Raw genomic sequence first — 14,627 nt, forward strand, 5'->3', positions numbered from 1 at the left:
CTCAGAGTCATTGCTGTCATTTTGCAGTGCATATGCAATAAATCACCTCGCATTAATGTACTTGCAATAGAAGAATTTTTTCTCCCCTCCTAAGTTACGAATTCAAGCTAGAAAGGCTCTAGCAAGCCAAAAGGCATTGATAAATACTGGAACAAAACCTGAAACCCTTAAAGACCCACAATCATTTTGAGAAGCTCATTTCACACCATAGTTGTTCAAATGAACTCTCTTCAGAGGAAGCGTTTCCAAGCTCAGACCTGAACTCATGTTAAAATCACACGAACTTGCTGAAAGGGATTTTACAACTTTGTCTGACTTCTGGGGTGACTAGAGAGCAGTTCAGAACATTTTTAATATTACCAGATGAGAGTTGTTCCTTTAACACAACCTGTTATGTCCTCTCCTTGGGAACTGAAGAAAAGGGCTATTGTAAAACATAATTATTTATGAACTGTGTTATGGTCTTTGCCAGATGACAGCGTGCAAGGGGCCCCATGTCTAATCAGGCTGTACGGAGCTTAGGGATTATAGTGACAGACTGCCACCTTTTAGGAGCCTTTAGTTTGGAGAGACAACAGAAGCAAAAGGTCAGAGATTATCAACCCCACGTTGGAGATGGCCAAAAGTGATTAAATTACTTGCCCAGCTTCAGAGAGAGCGAAACCTGTGGTAGAGCAGGAAACTAAGCTCAGATCTCCTGAGGCCCATGGTTGCACTCCTGATATGCTGTGACTCACAGCTAACTCATTGTTGATTAACAATAGTTCAGATTTTAGTCATCAGAGATTACCCATCTCCTCTCCCCTTTGCATTAAGTTTCTAGGATCATTTAAGTGGTCACATTTTACTGGCACTCTTGTTTGTAGAAATTAATTTTGAGGCCCAGATACCTAAGCATCTGCAGACATCTGGGTTCACAAAAGATGATAAAGACATAAGAGAAAATCTGTAATTCCATGCCACTCATCTGAGTCAGTCATAGGCAAGCAGCAATCCCAGTTCTGATAAGATACATCTGAAAAGACCTTTGATTTTGTAGCTGTAAATTCAGGGGAACTGTGCAGTTAGTCCTTGACAAGAATAAGACCTATGGTCTTAAAATAAATTATTTGCTAACACCTTCAAAGTAGACTGCATTGGAAGGCGGAACCCCGCTGGTCCCACATTTATGACAGACTCACTTCTGCTTGCAGGTTTTCTGCTCTCATTTTATTAGGATCCTCTGTCATCATCGCATTTCCTGAACTTTCCTATCATTGATTTACTTTTTTGTTCAGATGCGTCTCTACTTCTCTTCTCCGGTGCTGCTTATGCAGCAATTTGAACAAACTGATAAGCAAACATTTGCTGGATCAGTGTAAAAAAAGGTTTGCTTGATTCCTAGCTGCTAACATGGGTGCCAGATTGAAGACAACCACAGAGACAAAAAAATAGTGGTAAATCAAGCTTTTTGCACTTTTTGAACGTCTTCAAAATGCAACTTGTTCTCCTTTCACCTTCGTAGTTCAACTAATATCGAACTCTGAAACAGGGCTCTTCTTGTTCAAGTAAAGCCTGGCTCCAGTCTAAGATGGCAATATGCTCCATAGGTTTTATACCCCTGCACTTACCATTCAGTCCAGAACTGCTATAAACTTTTCTAAGCTGGCTGCAGAGATTTTTTTTACCTTATTGGGAGCTGCAGGAACAAAAAAAGCTGTAATATTTAGTTTCCCTGTAAATTTCTTAGTGTTGCTTATCTCTGGAAAGGGGCTTGATCTTTTCCTGCTTTGATTAGAAGACAACACAGATGAGGAAGTAGTGTTATTTGTGCCATTAGCAGCATTGCTAATTTTCTCAAGTTGACAGCCCAAGACTAGGTGAGAATTTATTGTAGGAGGCCTTTTTTTTTTTTTATAGTACCTGTGCAAGGTATAGAAAGCCACAGAAATAGCTGCATAGTATCTGGCCAGCAAGCCTTAACAAAGTCATTTAGTTCAGGTGTGCTTGATGTTGCTGTACAGGGAGCCCAATCATTATTTGGTAGTTAACTTTCTCTTTTATGATCTCATTTTTCCTTGTAACTGTGAAAATGAAAGAGTTTTGCTCAATCCTACCAGCTTGTTCCAAAGTCAGGGGAGACTACCTGCAGTATCGAACAACACAACAACACATCAGGAAAAATAAATGAAATAGCTTTGTGGTGTCAGCTTGTGAAGAAATGAGACGAAATATTTTTTCCATGTGCTGAATGAGCCCAGACAAAGTCTGTCTAGATACTAGCCTCACTACAACCTCATTTTTGGAGGAGTGAACAGTCTGTTTATGGCAGACACTGAACCATGCTACACACACTGAAAAATACTCCCTTTTCTCAGAATAAAATTCTTCATAGCTAGATAAGACAGAGTGGAAGTTACTTGGTACAGTCTTCTAGAATAGCAAAGCACATTGGCTGTGATTTTATGCAGCACTCATATTTTTTTCTTAGGTTCTAACTCCTCCTGAATCAGAACTAAATGAATAAACCCCAATAAAAAGAGAATTCAATAAATCAAGTGCGTGTTCCAGGTGACCTCATATGTTGGAAAGCGAGTTCTGGGTGATTGTGGGTTACTGGAAATCTATTCTGGGTGGAAGTATATGTGATTTTTTTTCCAGGGCTAGGATGCCTATAGCTTCTACTAAATTGATTTCAGGTAAATACATATTATTTAAGCTTTAAAGTTTCTGTTCACAGAAACTTCAGATTGTTACTTTCTAATTTAAAAAAAAAAACCACAACACAAAAAAACCCCCAAAAACCAAACCAAAACAATTAAACAAACAAAACCCCAAAACAACAAAAACAAAAAACAAACCACAAGAACATCATGTTATTCCAGGGAGGATTATCCATGTGTAAAATGTACATTTTTCTGTCTCTGACTTACCCACATTCCAGTGAATTTCATTTACTATCAAACCACTGTCAAATGGGAGAGACAGCATTTTCTGTAAATAGCAGCCTGTAAATCTCATTTCAAACACTGAAAATATCACAGTGTCCGGTTTAAGTACAGCAAATTGAACATTAAGAAGAAGCTTTCAGGATAAGCTTTATGTGAAGAGCCTCACAGGCTTCTCGGGGGGAAAAAAGCAGTCTAAGGAAGGGAACCTTTTTTTTTTTTCCTTTTTTTTTTAAAAACATGCGGGCAACAATTCTTGAGTTTTCATTCACAACTTCTCAAACATTAAGTACATTAACGCCTGTAAAACTGCTTATTCATGGCTGCATTCCAAGTACTAGCAAGACACTTTATTCATTGCAGTAACTGAAACACCACCCATTCTCACTGTATCTTTCAGGCCACAATCGCTGGTGTCAGATGTGTTTTTACTAACGAGACTGTGGAACTGGTAAGCAGAGAGCTTTCCCACCCTTCCCTTCTCCCAAGCATCTGACAAGCCACGGTTTCAGAGTGGCCACACCCTGCTTGTTATTGTTGAATTCAAATATTAAAGGTGGGTTCTTTTATATTTTCCTTAGCCTTTCACCTTTATTTAAAATAGAGTGCATTCAAGGGACATCTGTGTTACTGGCAATAACATCACATGAAGGAACTTTCTATAAATAACATCATTATTAAATAAACGGCTGGAGCATAGCACTTACTAGCACGATGAAGTCAGTATTGTATTATTTATTCTTGGTAGATCTGACTGTTAGTGAAGTAAAGTATACATTTATTTTCATTTTGAAACAATATGTTTAAGGTGCAAATAGAATTGAAAAGCAAGATTCAGAAGATGCGTTGCCAAAATTACTAAATTTCCTAGGTGACACTGGCAAAATGACTAACATCCAAATTCGAAAAGTGGCTTGTGAATTTTTTAAAGGTTATTTTTGAAAGCGTGGTTTTCTAGTTTCTTTTATCTCTGTGTTTTTCAGCTGTAAAATGGGGTTAATAACACTTAACTAGTTCACAAAAGTATTATGATGGTTAAAACATTCATGTGAGTAAAGTACATTAAGTTTCTCTGACTGAGTCACTACAATATAGAAATTATTTCAATTTGAGAAGTTTGGCATGTGAAGGAGCAAGGTAAATACTAGATCATTTTCTTCTGTTTTCACAACTGAAAAAACGTGTACTCTATAAAACAGAGGCCAGACTTTCAAAGACCTACAGAAAATCTATCCAAGTATACATTCATACCGTAATGTAGACATACCCCAAACCAGCCCTAAATTCGCTTGCTAAGGGTTGGTCAAGGTCTAGTCAAAGCTGTGATTTGCTGTGGAAATTGGACTCGATGATCTTAGAGGTCTTTTCCAACCTTAATGATTCTAAATTAGCCTGATAAACTCCTTACTCCATCTCTAAACTATTACTCTTGAATAAGCTAACTAGGTAAACCTAGCTTGAATGTTTATGCTCTGAAGAAATGACTGCAGTGAACATAATCTAATTTAAGCAAATAACATGATAAAATTAGGTTTGTCTGAGAGAAACAGGGACAAGAATAAAGAACATAAAAAGCATGGGAAGTGGTAATAGACATGATTTCACCAAGAGGGCCCAGTAGCGGCAAAGAGATTATGCACTAAAACCTATAGAATTGATTAGAATAATATATTGTTTTCCTATTCCCAAACATCCTGTGGAATGTAATGAACATGTTAAAAGAAAATTTTACCTTTTTTTTTTTTTCCATTACATGAAGGAGTTAAAAGAGCTGCATAAGCCACACATTAGCCGATATTAAGTACACAGATTTCCCAAGCACAATGTCTACAGTCTACATTACATTTCTATTTAATGCTAGAGGTTTAAAACGTATATGACATTTCTTTAAGGGAGAAACCAATTAAGCTGAAAGTGAAAAGGAGGACAGGGAGGTGATTCGAGACAGCCAGCATGGCTTCACCAAGGGCAAGTCCTGCCTGACCAACCTAGTGGCCTTCTATGATGGACTGACTACATTAGTGAACATGGGAAGGGCTACAGATGTCATCTATCTGGACCTCTGTAAGGCCTTTGACGTGGTCCCCCACAACATCCTTCTCTCTAAACTGGAGAGGTATGGATTTGATAGGTGGACTGTCCAGTGGATGAGGAATTGGTTGGATGGACGCATCCAGAGGGTAGTGGTCAACGGCTCAATTTCCAGATGGAGATCGGTGACGAGTGGTGTCCCACAGGGGTCTGTATTGGGACCGGTACTGTTTGATATCTTCATCAATGACACAGACAGTGGGATCGAGTGCACCCTCAGCAAGTTTGCAGATGACACCAAGCTGAGTGGTGTGGTCGACAAGCCTGAGGGACGGGATGCCATCCAGAGGGGCCTGGACAAGCTCAAGAAATGGGCCCGCAAGGCCAAGTGCAGTGTCCTGCAGCTGGGTCAGGGCAATCCCTGGTATCAATACAGGCTGGGGGATGAAAGGACTGAGAGAAGCCCTGCCGAGAAGGACTTGGGGGTACTGGTGGATGAAAAGCTGGACATGAGCCAACAACATGTGCTCACAGCCCAGAAGGCCAACCATATCCTAGGCTGCATCAAAAGAAGCGTGGCCAGCAGGTGGAGGGAGGTGATTCTGCCCCTCTACTCTGCTCTGGTGAGACCTCACCTGCAGTACTGCATCCAGCTCTGGAACCCTCAGCACAAGAAAGACACGGACCTCTTGGAACAGGTCCAGAGGAGGGCCACAAAAATGCTCGTGGGATGGAACATGTCTCCCTACGAAGAAAGGCTGAGAGAGTTGGGGTTATTCAGCCTGGAGAAGAGAAGGCTTCAGGGAGACCTTATTGTGGCCTACCAGTACTTAAAGAGGGCTTATAAGAAAGATGAGGACAAACTTTTTAGCAGGGTCTGTTGCGACAAGGGGGGATGATTCTAAATGAGAAAAGGGTAGATTTAGACTAGATATGGAAGAAATTTTTTACGATGAGGGTGGTGAAACACTGGAACGGGTTGCCCAGAGATGTTGTAGATGCCCCATCCCTGGAAACATTCAAGGTCAGGCTGGACGGGGCTCTGAGCAACCTGATCGAGTTGAAGATGTCCCTGCCTGTGGCAGGGGGGGTTGGACTAGATGGCCTTTAAAGGTCTCTTCCAACCCAAACTATTCTATGATTCCATGAAAAGCATTTTGTTAAAAGGTTTGTATGTATCAATGAACAGACCTTGGAAATAGACATATTCAAGTACAGATGCCTGTTTGAAAATTGGACCTACGATTCCAAGTAAATTATATACTCCAGAAAGAAAGCTATGAGGTTTCTGAAAAATACATGGATAATAAGGGTATCTAAGTCTTATTATGCACCAAGCTTTTCAAAGTAGGCCCAAAATAATCACCAGTTTTCTCATTTTTTTCTTTGCAAATAACTCAAATAACATATCTTTTAGAAGAAATTCGCATAGAAAAGCCTAAGAAAGAGAAATCAGGAATGAACAGAGAACAAAACAAGAAATATCTTTTTGCCACCATATAAATACATGACTCATCCACAGGCTAAATACTATGTGCAGTTCTGGTCCCCCCATCTGAAGAAAGATATGCTAGAACTGGCAAATATTCTGAGAAAGGTAACAAGGATGATTAAAGATTTGTAAGAGCTTTCATATAAAAAATTACTAGGCAGGCTGGGAATCTTCAGAATGGATAAAGAGGAGAAGGCTGCAAAATCATTAATGGCATAAAGGAGTTAGATAAAGAATGACTGTTTGCTGTCTCTTTCAACACAAGAACCAGGCATAAACAAATGAAGATACAAAGAGCCAGGTTCAAAACTGTAGATTTTCTTCATGCAACAGGCAATAGTGAAACTCATTTTTAAAGGATATCATGGAAAATAAATCCTTTAGGGTTTCTTTAAAGAAAAACCACCACAGGTTCAGGAAATCCCCTGAACTAAAAATAGGTGAAACACAGGAGAGTACATGGCAGAAGTATCATATATTCTTGCTCTGTTCTTATTCTTCCCCGATACTTTTTTCCAACAGGTCTCTGTTGCCAACAGTGGACACACTGATGTTCAGTGATATGAAGTAGTAATGTTCTCAACACTCCTGGATTTTCTCCAGCTCCTTCAACTCTTCATGCAATTTATTGTCTACCCCATTGGCCATGATCTTGCTGTTTCTGCCATCCTTGCCATCCTTCTGCCTAAGGAGGCACAAACTAGGGATCCTGTGCTGCTGGGAGTTCTGCCTACTGGTGAAAACATGCCCCTCCTTATCCTCTGTCAGCTCCCCTGCCCTCTTGGTAAGGTCAATCTTTTTTCCTCAGTACCATATGTGTCTAACATTGGCCCACAACCTTGGATGGCAAAATGATTTTATACCAGCTTTTGATATTGCTGTTTTACACATCCAGGAATCATGACAGATTTGTCTGTAATGCTCCACTTTTGGAGACAGGATGTTGGAACAGATGGACCCATGGACCATTTCTAAGAAAACTAAATCATGTGTCACTTTACCCAAAAAAAGTACAAACACAAAAATGCTGTATTAGCACGAGTTCATTACTGAATGGATTCCAAATCAAGAATTAAGATTATAGTTGTAACAGACAGTTAATGACTGATATTTGGTATACTTTTGATGTGTCTATTGTGGAGACATGAAATTAGATCTTCATGGGTCAAGTATATTGCAAAGGGACCTTTTCTTCTGGTCCAATTACTAGGAATAATGCCACATGTCATTAAGTGGAAGTGCTCTTAGTATTATTTTGCAGGACTGATTGACTGTGCTCTTAGGTATGTCTTATTGAGATGCAGCATTAAAATATTGAATGCTGAAATCAATAAGTTTGGAGGAATACAATCACCAAGTAAACCAAAACAGAATTAAATGTAAATTTCCACCATAGAGCTCCCATGTGTTGGTATATGAGCGTTAGGAGAGGAGTAGGCAGGTTAGGTCTAACAGAGACTTGTTTTCTTTGGCCAGTAAACAGCTAATCATTTTTTGATTTGGCTCTTGTTTCAGATATCACATTCTATATGACTGCCCTTTTGTTCCCCTCTTTTAAGTCATTTGAGTTTCTTTAATATACAACAAGGTCTTTTAATTCAATATCAGTTTTTTGCTTAGAATAAGAAGGCAATCTACTGTGTAGTATATTAAAGGGAAGCCAAATATTTTTAGTGACAACTCAACACCTAAGGGTTCAAATCCACCCTAATGTTGGTTACCCTATTCTGTCTCCCTCAAGCCATATGGATTTTTGATTACAGTGCAACCACAGACTTGCATAATAAATCAGTCACTGCAGTAAAACAGCAGTAATGAACACATTCAGAAGTGTAACTTGTGGCGTTCAGCCATCAGTTAGGGGTCTATGGGGAGCTACAGTACCCCAGGGAGGGAGGGTGGGGCAGACAGCATCTCTTCCAGAACAGCCTCACAGGATTGAGGACAGTGAAGATTGCACTCTCTGTTTTAAGTTAAGCTGACTGACTGTCAACTTGTCAACTGGAATGACTGCAAAAACTGATTTAGAGGCACTTAGCAAAATGACTGTTCAGGAGCAAACTTTCATGATTTACCTCAGGCTAAGAGTACAACCTCGGGCTGTGAAAGACTCTTGCAAACTCCTCCAAGGAGCTGGACTGTGGTGAGAAGCTGTTTCTCCCTACCCTCTCCCAGAGCTGTACATTTTCCAGCATGCTGGTCTTCTGAGGCACTTCACTGGCATAAGTCTCCAGGGCCAGCTATGAAAAGAAGGTGCCAATCGTTTTACATTTTGCCTTTCAAATGACAATTACCCTTTGATTCTCTTGAGCCCCTGGCTTGCTGAATCCTGGCACCCGTACAGATTCAGGCTGGAGGCAGGCCATTGTCCTAACAACAGCACTGCTCACTCGGAAGATCATTTGTCCAGACCCACAGTATTATTTTCCAAATTTTATTTCTAATAGCCACCCACTAAACAAAAATCAATACATCCACACAAAAATACCCAATATATTTATATAATACCTTTACCACTCCATCCAGATTCCATATGGTATTCCAATGACTGGTCTGGCTACTACTTAATAGCTTCATGCCTACTACACCTATAAAAAACAGTAACATGGCTATAACTAAGCATGTCATATAAGCAGGTTGATTAATTCAGACAAAGCACTGTGGATGTTCAAAATGCAACCCAAACACCATATTTCGTTTACAGCTATGTGCCTGTTCTAAAGGCAGATGCTGAAATACCTCAGATATGTCATAGCTAAATATGTTAACACTACTGGACTGTTGCATAATAGGTCAAGAGATGCCACAACATTTCTTGAGACACATCATTGAGTGGTAAAGTTTTAATCAATCATATCACATGGGAAGGAATATGAATATGGAGAACACTTTAAAAAAAATCAGCATTGCAGTTTTAGGAGAAATCCACTAAGTTACACATTTCATAACTGGAGAACTGTCATGATTTACAAGTGTACAGTAGAAACCAACCATTTAAGAGTTAAAAGAGCAGTTCAAACTTCTTAAACTCTATTTAGTGTTCATAAAACTTGCTACAGTTCATGGACCTGTTTCTTCCATCAGTTAAAGTCATATTACTTTCAAAGAATGACTCCCTTTTCTTAGCTTTAATAACCCTGGTTTTCTACTAACTGAACTTCCATTGAAACAGAGCAGTCTCTACAAAGTAGACTGGCACAGATACTTATTTGCATTAAAATTTTCATTTTCCCACTTTGATTCTTTACACACAGGCTTCTCTTGATTCATTTTTTATTTCACTCTTACTTGGCTCTCTGCGCTTTCATTGATTTTTTTTTCCTTTTTTTGCCATCTCTCTGAAATACAATGAAAACATGCTGCATTAAAGCAGACTTGGAAATAGCATAACAGGATTGCTCATCCCAAATAAAAGCCCATTCGTTTTTATACAGTTATCTGACACCTCCTCTTTTCTAAAAAAATAAGAATTCCTTCTAAAAAAAAACCAAGCATACACATAGAAATAGAATTCTTAAGAGTGGCTGTCACTGTGGTCCAGTAGCTTTATTTTAAATTGTAATGTCTGACAGACTGCAGACATTTACTGCAGAATTAACTTTCTATGTATATACTGAATGTTCATTTATGTGTTTGTTTATTTAATCATATACACACACAAACACACACATATGTATTAGGAGCTACCTGTTCACTGAATATAGCTGCTGCTACAATCTCGTGCCAACAAAAATTATTGCTAAAAAATTAAGTTGACAAGCTCAGAGTCTTCACACGGGTTTCTTTAATGCTAAATACAGATGCTTGCCACAAGATCTTCAGACCAAGTGCATCCTGATGATAGGAATTACATCTTCAATGCACTGTTCAGGAAGTTGACTGCACAACTTGCATTCATAAAGCACAGTATTAGAAAGAGCATTTTAATAGCATTTTGAGTGTTTATAACTTAATGAAACCCTTAATGAAAGCCTTTGTTGTGGCGCAAGAACAAAATATTACATCCTACATATATTCATATTTCTTGATTAAAGATAACAAAGTCAGATTAACATTTGACTACTGTCCTTTTACAATAGTCAGAAATTTATGTCTGAATTTAACAGGTTGCCCAGCCTCTTACAGATCTGATTCCATACAGGAAAGACAGATATTGCAAAGGGAATCAAGTGATTGCTTTTGACAGGGCAGTCAGGTTGGAATATCAGACAAAAATGCAACAGGAGAACTTTGGCTTCAACAGCAGTCTCAGATCATTCTAGCTGCAATCACACTTAGCATCAGAAGAAAAGTACACCAATGACAATATCATGCTCAGGGCAAATTTATTTAACCCACTTATACCAAGTCTGCATTTGACACTCAGCGTTCTAGTAGACAGCATGTCATTAATCATGTGTATCTGACACCATCGTTGAAGATTCTGAGATGACAGCTATCACCAGTGCATGAAGTACTGAATTTACTTTATGGCTCACTACAACTTGGAAAACAGCAAACTGGCTTCACTGATGTTATACAGCTATTTCTACAGTCTAACTTCTGGACAAACCCCAAAAATTTCACAGCACTGAATCCCAATATACTTACAATCAAGTACTAACTCATCTTGGAACTAGTGAAAAACATTCTTTCAAATAGCTCAGCTAATGTTTGTCAGTCTATCAAAAACAAACCAAAACGAATTCTCTGAAGAATGACAAAACATTAGTAGTTAGAATATTGAATGCCAGCAACGTCTGGTTTTGTTCCATCTTTGTTTCTACCACAAGAAAAGGCAAAACCACACTACCATAACAGCAAATACTGTTTTCTCTCCCATCTAAATCCAACTCTGGCAGAAGGTGAATGGGGTTTTTGGACTGTGTCAAAGAGGTGAGTAAGGAGGAAGTGAAAATAGCTGCTCTGGCTCATTCACTGAACTTGCTATAGGAATGGACAAGAGCCACTTTTTCTTAAACAAGGTGATCCCCTCAAAAAACCTGGCATCTAGTAGCTAATCTGCAAGCAGCCAAGTTAAACACCTGTATGCCAGACAAAACCAGCTGTCTATGTGTCTCTGCCAACCCATCTGCTTAATATACCTCCTACTAGGGGGTTGAGATCTTTCAGTAAATACAGTTCAAATACAAGATTGGTTTCTTTTTCCTTGTTCTCTAATCTTCCTTAGGACCTCAATTTTCAAAGCACCCACTGATTAACTACAATGATACTACTACATTTATTATCACCAGCAGCTGGACATCAGCTCAATTTTAATTGGCTACTGTAGAGATATAAGTAACACACACACTAAATAAGTTACCATTAAACTGCTGTCACATTCATCACCCATAGATGCACAAACACTGTGTTGCTCGAACTTTTGCCAAAAGAATTTGAAATTTAGGATAAGATTATGTTTTCAAAAAGTTAATCTTTCAAAGGATTCAAGAAGGGATTCTGTAAGGTACTTAATAGAAAGCTCTTTTGGCTGTGTCCAGCATTAAGTCAAAGAGTACCTCATGAAATGAAAATAAAAGTAGGTTAGCTACTATTGTAGCATACATATATCTCAGGAGGGATTGTATAGCTGCTGGATTTCAAGAAGGGAAAGGAAAACATGTTGAAGTTGCCTTTCATCTCATCTAAAGCAGCTCCACGGTTACACATGCAGCTGTTACTAACAAGAAGCTGAATTTGTACCCAGGGAAGAAATGCCACCCCATGCTCCCTTCTCAGCACAGAAGTTTTCAAATCCATCCTCACAAAATGAACTTTTTCCAGCTAATAACAAAAAATACGTGTTTTTATTGCTGCAGAGAACAGCAGCTGCACAGAACCCCCAGCAAAGTCCCACAGAAACAAACCTTGTGAGAAGTCTCCGTTATCAGGCTTGAACATGGCCCACCATTTGTTCTAAACACACAATAGCATTTATTTTCCCCTCATTGCCTAAGGACCCACTTTCTCCTTAGTTCCCAGGTCAGTTTCTCCATCTGTTTTGGGAAATATGTCAACATTTGTCTGGATGAAGTGAGTTCATTTAGAAAGACTATTTGTAATAACTTTCACCTCTTTTATCTCTCATTCTGCTCTTTACTGTGTTACTACTTTGGAGGAGGAGGAGGGGTTAAATTTGTACCAAAAGAGCACTGACCAATTTGCGTCTGAAGAGGAATGACTATGCATTCACCTTTGAAATGTTCCTAACAGCTTCGCTTTCTCTTTGCTGGGTGCAGGGAAGCTTCTCTCCACAGTGAACTCTTTGTTCAAATAGACTATCTGTCTATTTTCAAACTGGTAAAGCTTAACTAGTGCTACACAGGATGTGCCTGACCAGGGAAGCTAATACAAACCAGCAGGACACTTTCGGCATTGTGTACATTCCCTTTATATGATGTCACTCTTACTGCTGACTGTGGGGGAAATGCATTTATATGATTTACTTTTCTAAAATATAGGCAAAGTACAGAAACTACTTGAAAATTGTTAATTTCAGTATATTTCAACATATTTTCTGGTGCAAAATACATTAGAAGAGGTAAGGTAGAACTACATCCTCACTCCTTTCCCAGCTAGGAAATGTTTGCTGTAAAGTTTGTGGCTATCCCTGAACTGCAATTTAAATATGGAACTCTACCTTTAATTTTAAATAAGCTGATGCCAAAAAGATTTTGGAAGTGCATCATTGTATTACCTAATTCTACAGTACCTTTGTAAGTATGCAGATATCATTTGGTTTCAGCATAAGCTCTGTTAAGTAAGATAGTGTTTTTCTTTGGATGGAATAGTCTGGAATAATAAGTATATTATCAGGAATTTATTACAGTCAACTCTTCTACTGATATGGATTCACATGTCTTTCAGCCTTCCTGATTCAATTTCTCCAAATAAATGATGGGGTGTGGGGAAGGAATACTCACATTTTTCTGAAGGAAGAATTTATACAGTATTTTGAATTTTTATATGTATTATTTCATCATTGCATCTTCTTAGCAGAGAATGGGATGCATGTCCCATGGATGTGCACCATCTTTCAGAACTATTAAGAGAAACTGGATCCTTCTAGAGGGAGAGGAGGAGGAGGAGGAAGGACATTACAATTGCTGCTATAGCTTGTCTTCATAGACTCACTCATGGCAAAGTGAACAACGATTCACTGAGCTCAGTCTTGAGCAGAAAATTATAGATTAGAGATTGGGGGATTGAGGTTCTTATCCACAGAGCTGTTTATTTGGATGTGTTTGGGGTTTGTTTGTTTGTTTGTTGGGTTTTTTTGGGGGGCAGAGGGGGGTCATCTTCATCTTAGAGCTTGGATTCTATGAAAGCTAGTGTCTTATTTTGGGCAGCTGCACTATTTCTTAACTCTGGCTTCTCTCTCCAAGATTGCCCTGCTAAGAAGGGTCACCTCAGGTCCTGGAAGAGATGATGCTGAATGGCTATTTACAACCAACCATACTCAGAAAAAGTAGCATCAATTTCATGTTCAGTCTGGCTCTAATTGCTGATGGTTCAGCAGCTGCCCCACACATCAACAAGGAAGGACAGCAGCCATTCCAATATGAGCTGTGCCGTTCATACTAAAACCTGTGCTGACTTTTATGTTTCTTTTATGGATATCTAGCCCTGGATATATAATCCTTTCTTTTCTTCCTTTTAATGTTGTTATTTTTAATTAAAAATATTTGGGGTTAAAAACATATGAATACATTTTATAGGAAATTATTTATGTTAGTGGTATAGAACTGCATTACTTGCTTAACTATGGATTGATCCCATTCACCTTGAACTGGCAGAACTCTTAAGAGTAAGGCACTTTTGGGAAGTTCTGTTATTTTTAATCGCATCCAAACCAGAGGTAAAAACCAAATTATTTTCAATTTGGACTCAAAAGCAAAACGATACTCTTGAATTCAAATTCAGAGCTGTGATTCTAATCTCCTCTCATCCATCATCAAAAATGTGGGATGGAATGGTTCTGAGTAGGAAGATACATCTCAAGTTCCTTTCTATTTTTAAGTAATGTTCACCCTACTGGCTACTGTCAGGGTGGCAAGAACTCAAACAGAATATCCACATCAAGGTCAGAGTTCACCCCTCTAACTACTGATTTGTGTGAGGGAATGTGAAGAATTTAATACAGGTTGCAAATTGTTCCATTTCCCTTCATTATTTTCTCTGTGTCAGATACAGTT

The 14,627-nt window shown here is 38.8% G+C and overlaps 1 long non-coding RNA gene across 1 annotated transcript; it reads left to right on the forward strand.

Moving 5' to 3' along the window:
• Positions 1 to 1,704: 1,704 nt before the first annotated feature.
• LOC142086447 (uncharacterized) lies at positions 1,705 to 14,376 on the forward strand. Its single transcript, XR_012675126.1, has 3 exons — positions 1,705 to 3,483; positions 6,973 to 7,234; positions 13,818 to 14,376. It is a non-coding gene; the product is annotated as an uncharacterized LOC142086447 (long non-coding RNA).
• Positions 14,377 to 14,627: the final 251 nt, after the last annotated feature.

Source organism: Calonectris borealis, chromosome 11 (assembly GCF_964195595.1).
Source record: "Calonectris borealis chromosome 11, bCalBor7.hap1.2, whole genome shotgun sequence".
NCBI lineage: Eukaryota > Metazoa > Chordata > Aves > Procellariiformes > Procellariidae > Calonectris > Calonectris borealis.